General features: G+C 42.5%; 1 protein-coding gene and 1 long non-coding RNA gene across 2 annotated transcripts in view; one reads left to right on the top strand and one right to left on the bottom strand.

Moving 5' to 3' along the window:
• Positions 1–108, bottom strand: part of STX11 (syntaxin 11) — a 40,950-nt gene extending 40,842 nt beyond the window's left edge. Inside the window, exon 1 of the mRNA XM_023528348.1 lies at positions 27–108. The gene's annotated coding sequence lies outside the window, so the exon portion shown is untranslated. The remainder of the gene's footprint in view (positions 1–26) is intronic.
• The window catches only part of LOC111737156, a 6,204-nt gene extending 361 nt beyond the window's left edge, over positions 1–5,843 (top strand). The window contains exon 2 of the long non-coding RNA XR_002779368.1: positions 5,600–5,843. This is a non-coding gene — a long non-coding RNA (uncharacterized LOC111737156). The remainder of the gene's footprint in view (positions 1–5,599) is intronic.
• Positions 5,844–6,910: the final 1,067 nt, after the last annotated feature.

Raw genomic sequence — 6,910 nt, forward strand, 5'->3', positions numbered from 1 at the left:
CCACCTCCCTGTTTCGCGCCCCTCACCCGGAGGCGCTGGACTTTCCCCGGGAATCCCCGCTGCGCTGGTGACGTTGGCCGCCGGGTGAGTTTCCCGCAGCGGGGACTCTAGCAGGCGAGTCTGAGTGTGGGCGTGATGACCAGGGCAGCGGCTGGCCCTGCAGCTGCGGCTGCCCGAGGCTGATGTCACCCCGAGGCTGAACACTGCCTTCCCAGAACCCACCCGGACTCACTCCCCTCAGCTGGGCCTAACGCTAGCAGGGTTCATTCATTCATTCAACACCAGTCAAGGGTCCACCAAGTGCTGAGAATGCAACCGTGGTCAAAAATACCGTAAGACCCTGCCCTCGAGGACCTGGCATTCCAGCGGGGAAAGATAAAGTGTGTATTATGCGTGAACTTTATTTTATGGTATTTTGCAAAATAAGGCTGAAGCTTAAGTTAGGAAGTGTTCAAAAAAAGAATAAAAGCACCACACTGATGGAGAATGTCAAGGAAACGCAGGCTCCAACTGAAGAGCTCCCCATAGTTAAAACTGGAACAATTTGAGCTCCGAAATAAATAAAGTAGTATTGGATTATCACCCAAAGTAAAGAAATCCACGAGTCCATAATGATATAAATAAATGGTTGAATAAATAAATAAATGGTGTAGAAGAGATAAATCGCCCCTGCAGAAGAATTTCTAATAATTTATGTGGATACTCCACCCTCAAAGAGGAGAAGAACTTTCCACTCCTTAAGTATGGGCTGCTCATAGTGACTTTCTCCCCCAAAATACAGTATGGAATGGGGGGAAAGAGTAACTTTAAAGGGAGACACTTGAAAAACACTACCTCAGCCAGGTGATCGAGGTCAACATTAACAGTCATGAATATATTGATAGTATGCATCTTGACATGATGTGGTGAAAATGACACTTAACCTCTGTGGTCTTCCTCTCCCAAACTGATAACCCTAGTCTTGAGAAAAACATTAGAAAAAGTTCAATAGTGGGACAGTCTACAAAACACCTGACCAAAATTCCTCAAAGCTGTCACTATCATCAAAAACAAAGGAAATCTGAAAAACATCCAGAGCCTACAGGAGCCTAATGAGAATGACAATTAAATGTAATGTGGTATTTTGGATGGGGTCCTGGGACAGAAGAATGCCATTAGGTAAAAACTAAGGAAATCTAGTATAGACTAGCACTAAAGTATCAAATTGGTTCATGAGTTGTGATGATACACCATACTAATGTAAAATGGTAATAATAGAGAAAATGGGAACAGAGTTTATACTGTCTTTGCAATTTTTATGTAAATATAAGATCATTCCCCCCAAAAAGTTTATTTTAAAAATAAAGCAAAATAAAAAGGATGGGTGGGGTTATAATAAACTAATATATATATGTGTGTGTGTGTATATGGCAAAAGCATCTAAGATAAGAAAACATCTGAGGAGGAAACAACGTGGATATTGGGGTTAAGGCTCTTTAAAGCTGGAGGGATCTGCAGATGAATGCTCCGAGGTAAGAGCATGCTTGGCTTCTTAGAGTAATAGCAGTGTGGGCGGAACAGAATGAGTGGGGGAAGAGTGACAGGTGGTAGGGTGAGGGGTCGGGAACAGAATATGTAGGGCCTTGGTGGTCATGATAGCTTGAAATTTTTACTTTGATCGAGAAGGGAAGACATTAAAGAATTTTTAGCAGAGGAGTGACATGTGGGGTTTTTTTTGTCTTGTTTCTTAGTCCACTGTTGTGTTGAGGATAGAGTAGGGCACAAGGATGGAAGCCGGCCAACCAGTTAGGAAGCTGTGATGGTTAACTTTATGTGTCAACTTGACTAGGCCACAGATGCTATTTCATACTTTTTCCTCTGGTGCTCTGGTAATTTGGTAAACATTATTTTGGATGTCTCTTGATGAGATTAAATTTGGATCTGTAGACTGAGTAAAGGAAACTGCCCTGCCTGATATGGGTGGGCCTCATCAATCTGGGGAAAGCCTACATAGAACAAAAAACAGGGTAGGGGAGAATTTTTTCTCTATCGGCCTGTCTTTAATCTCCGTCATCAGTTTTCTCCTGCCTTCAATTTCCCTCCAAACTGGAACTTACACCATTTGCTCTCCTGCCTCTCAGGCCTTCAGACTCAGGCTAACTTAGATCACCAACATTCCTGGGGCTCCAGCTTGACAACTACAGATTTTAGGACTTCTCAACCTCCATAGTCACGTGAGCCAATTCCTTATAATGAATCTCTCTCTCTCTCTCTCTCTCTCTCTGTCTCTCTCCATATCTATCAATCAATCGATAGATAGTGATGTCTGCCATTGGTTCTTTTCTCTAAAGACCCCTGACTGATGCAAAGACGGAGCAGTGGAGCTGGTGAGCAGTGGGCAGGTTCTGGATGCGGTCACAGGGAGAGGCCGACAACTCTGAGTCATGGGATGTAGGGTGTGAGAGAGAAAGAGGAATCAAGGATAAGTCAAAGTTTTTACTTGGAGTAACTAGAAGAAAAGAGGTTCCTTCTGCTGAGATCAGGAAGACTGCCTGTGAAGCAAGTTTGGGGGTGAGGGAGGGGCAGGGAGGATTGATGGTGATTAAAAGTTCTGTTTTAGACATTGTAAGTTTGGAGTTGTCAAGTTGTCAAAAAGGCAGCTGGATAGATGAGTCTGGGATGGTGACATCAATTTGGAAGTCTTCCACATATACATGGTTCGTTGACAAGGTCTAGACCAACCTGGGTTCTCTGCAATTGATCTGCCCACCTTCAACTATACATATACATATAGAATTCAGATTTCTGAAATCCTAGTCCTGGGGCCCTTCAAAAAGGCTCAGAGATCACGAAGATGAAGAATCAAGGAAGGAGAATGAGATAGGAGGTAAATTAACAAAGAATGGTGTTCCAGAAGGCAAATGAAAAGGTTTCAAGAATGATCAACTTTGTCAAGTGCTTCTAAAAGGGATAAAATTAGTACTGAAAACTGAGCAACGGTCTTGGCCAGATAGAGGCCAATGGAACACCTCATAAGGAGAGTACTGGTGATGTGTGGTGATCTTTGGAGTGGGTCCAGAGAAAATAAGAAGAGAGTAAATAGAGATAGAATAATGGGGCCATAGCTGGAAGGAAATGTATCGTAAAAGGAGAGATTTCTTTTTTTTAATTAGAAGATGTATATATGTTTGTATGGTCATGAGAATAGCCCAAAGGGAAAGAAAAAGGGATGATGGAAAGAAAAGGCGAGAAAAGAGATAATGGCTAGAGTGATATTCTTGAGAAGATGAGCAGGGATGGGATCCAATGCACAAATGGAACGTTGGGGTAAATAGAAGATAGACTCCTTCCATTAACAGGAAGGGAGGCAGAATGTGTGGGCACAGATGCTGGTGAATGTGCAGGCAGGAACGAGACTTATCAGTGAAGAAGCGAAGTCACCAACTGAGAGTGAGGAATAGACAGGAAAATTGAGAAGAGAGGAGAAAGTATGAAATAGCATCTGGGGACAGTGAGAGATTAAATGGACTTTGAAAAGGTAGCCGAATTGTTGGGTAGTACTAAGGGTTCATTCGAAGTCAGAGATCGTGAATAAAAAGGGCAGCCAGTCAATATAGTTTTGTGTCCTTATCAGCTTCCTTTGCCTATGTGGGTGCAAGTAAAACTAGGCCGAGGTCCAGATATAACCAGAACGTGGAGTTGCCAGGTGTATATGCTGGAGGAGAAAGCGACAGGGTATTGAGAGTCTGTGCAACGGAATGATTATAATGAAAGACCATGGCATCTAAACCAAGTAAGGAAAGAAGAGAGGATGTGAATGATGGCGATGAGGCCAAGTAAAAGGTGTTAGGTCAATGGATTGGAGGTTCCAGGGCACCAAGAAACTGCTGCAGTTGAGGGGTTAGAGACATTCAGTTGAAAAAATGAAAGTTGGTTATCAGAGAATGGAATCTTAGAGACTTGCATTATGAAAGGATGCAGATATTGATAATGACAAGGTCTAGACCAACCTGGGTTCTCTGCAATTGATCTGCCCACCTTCAACTAGACTCCCAGGTAAGTCTTCTGTGTTTCATACATTTTTCTGGAGAGGTTGCCTCTCACCTCCAGTATGGATTTTTTGAGCCATGAGGACTTATGAGGAATTTCGGGTAAAGCCCAGATAAAGCAGGGCAAGCAGTTGGAAATGGGCGTGGCTGACACATAAAGGCTGTCACCTGTATATACTATCTTGTATACTACTGCCATCCAGATGTGAAGAGCTCATAAACCCATTGAATCTCAGGGTTGGAAGATCATCTAGCCTAGCCACACCCTCTGGTGCAACAACACTCCCATAGCCTTCAGCTAAATAATCATTTTATATCTGCACACAGGGCAGTAATCACCAAAGAGCATTTCTCTTTTCCATGCTAGTTTGCAAACTCCTCGAGGATGTATGTTTAACATATCTTTTTTATATTGTGATAAAATATATGCGACATAAGATTTACCATTGAAACCATTTTAAAGTGTACAGTTCAGTTGCATTAAGTACATTTGCGTTGCTGTGCAAACATCACCGTCATTTCCAGAACTTTTTCATCTTCCCTAACTTATAGCTCTGTACCCATTAAACACTAGCTCTCCATCTTCCCTTTCTCCAGCCCCTGACAACCACCATTCTGCTTTCTGTCTTTATGAATTTGACCACTCTAGATACCTCGTACAAGTGGAATCATATAGTCTTTGTGTTTTTGTTACTGGCTTATTTCGCTCAGCATAATGTCCTCATAGTTCATCCATGTTGTAGCATGTGTCAGAATCTCCTTCCTTTTTAAGGCTGAATAATACTCCTCTTTCAGTCTCTGTTTTTATTTCTCTAGGGTATATGCCTAGACTTGGATTTGCTGGATCATATTGTAATTCTACATGTAATTTTGTCATTATACTGTTTCCACAGTGGGTGACCATTTTATATTCACGCTAGCAATTTATCCATCTTTTTGCCAACACTTGTTATTTTCATGTAACCTATCATTGATTTCCTCCGTGGTTGACATCCTGCTGGGTACATAATGTTGTTATATGAGGAATTGAGTAGCTGTTATTAACCCTGTCAAAAAGGGCAATGAGGTTAAATGAATCAACTTGTACTCTGCAAGCCCCACCTCACACATCTTGTTCTAGATCTACACTATTACTGTAGCCACATGTGGCTACTTAGATTTAAATTACTCGAAGTTGGACACAATTTTAGTGCAGTTCCTCAGTCTCATTAGTGACATAGCATAGCAGCCACCATAACCATAAAAACTAGTGGTTATTAGTGTCCAAGATGGACAGTCCAGAATGGGACATTTCCGTTATTGCAGACAGTTCTTTGGTTACTGTCTGCAATAATGGAAATGTCCCATTTGGACAGCACTTTCTAGATACTGGTAAGTACTTCTGCTTTGTCTCATAAATCATATTTAGATAAGCTTCTCCACAACTGGACAGCTTCAAATTTGAGACAAAGAGCCTTCTTTTAGGAGGGAGGAAACATGCCACCTAAAAACCCTGTGGCTCATTAGCACATAAATGGCTGCTTTCTGAGTTCTCAAATTTTTATGTTTAAATGTTGTATTTATGCTTTCAGCCATTATGTGGTTCTGCTGCTCTTGATGATCACCTTTAAGAAGACAGACTTCTTTTCCTGTGGGAACCATGGGTTAGAGAGGAGCATGGCCTTCTGTCCTCTCCGTGGCATGTGCTCATCCACCGACATCAGCATACCCCGAAAAGGGGGAATCATCTGGCAAAAATTTCACTTTGCCAGCTGTGTTCGAGGCTCCCATTCGACCAGATATTGTGAACTTTGTTCACACCAACTTGTGCAAAAAGAATTTTAGAAGTACGTATCACGGGGGCTTCACATTTGCACCAACCAAAACCTGCTGCCATTGGCATCGCAGGATTAACACAACACAGAAGCGATGTGCCCTCTGCTCTGCCCTGGCTGCCTGGGCCTTAGCAGCACTGCTCATGTTTAAAGGTCATTGTATTGAGGAAGTTTCTGAGCTTCCCTTGGTGGTTGAAGATAAAGTTGAAAGCTATAAGAAGACCACAGAAGCTGTTTTGCCACTTAAACTTAAGGCCTAGAATGATATCAGAAAGGTCCACTCCTCTCAGTGAATGAGAACTGGCAAGGGCAAAATGAGAAACTGTTACCGTATCACCGTATCCACCACAGGGTTCCTTGCATCATCTATAATGAGGATGACGCCATCATCAAAGCCTTCAGAAACATCCCTGTAATTACTCTGCATAAGGTAAGCAAACTCAACATTTTGAAACTTGCTCCTGGTGGGCCATTTCTGCATTTGGACTGAAAGTGCTTTCTGCATTTGGAGGATCTATATGGCACTTGGCGTAAAGCTGCCTCCTTCAAGAGTAACTACGGCCTTCCCATGGACAAGACACTCAATACAGACCTTAGCAGAATCTTGAAAAGCCCAGAGACCCAAGAGCCATCTGAGCACCATGCAAGAAAATTCATCACGGAGCCTTGAAGAAGAATCCACCGAAAAACCTGAGAATCGTGATACAACTAAACTCATGTGCAAAGACCATGTGCTGGAACACCATTCCTCACCAGGCCACAATCACAAGCTCCAGGTGGATAAAGCAGCAGCAGCGCCAGAAGCCAAGATGGGAAGGGGTTCCAGGCACGAAGCCTGCGGTAAGGAAGAAAAGAAAGAAGGCTGCTGGAATTATGAAGCAGAAGAAGCCTTTGGCGGGAAGAAAGACTGCAGCTACCAAGAAAACAGCAACTGAGAAAAAGCCCGCAGGAAAGAAACCACACAGAAGAAAAATCACCTGTTGCATAAACTTAAATTTGTTTATTCCACAAAGGTCAAATCACTTAGAACAGCTAATTTTGAAAAAAAAAAAAAAACAAAAACAAAAA

Source organism: Pteropus vampyrus, unplaced genomic scaffold (assembly GCF_000151845.1).
Source record: "Pteropus vampyrus isolate Shadow unplaced genomic scaffold, Pvam_2.0 Scaffold24, whole genome shotgun sequence".
In the NCBI taxonomy this organism is placed as follows: Eukaryota; Metazoa; Chordata; class Mammalia; order Chiroptera; family Pteropodidae; genus Pteropus; species Pteropus vampyrus.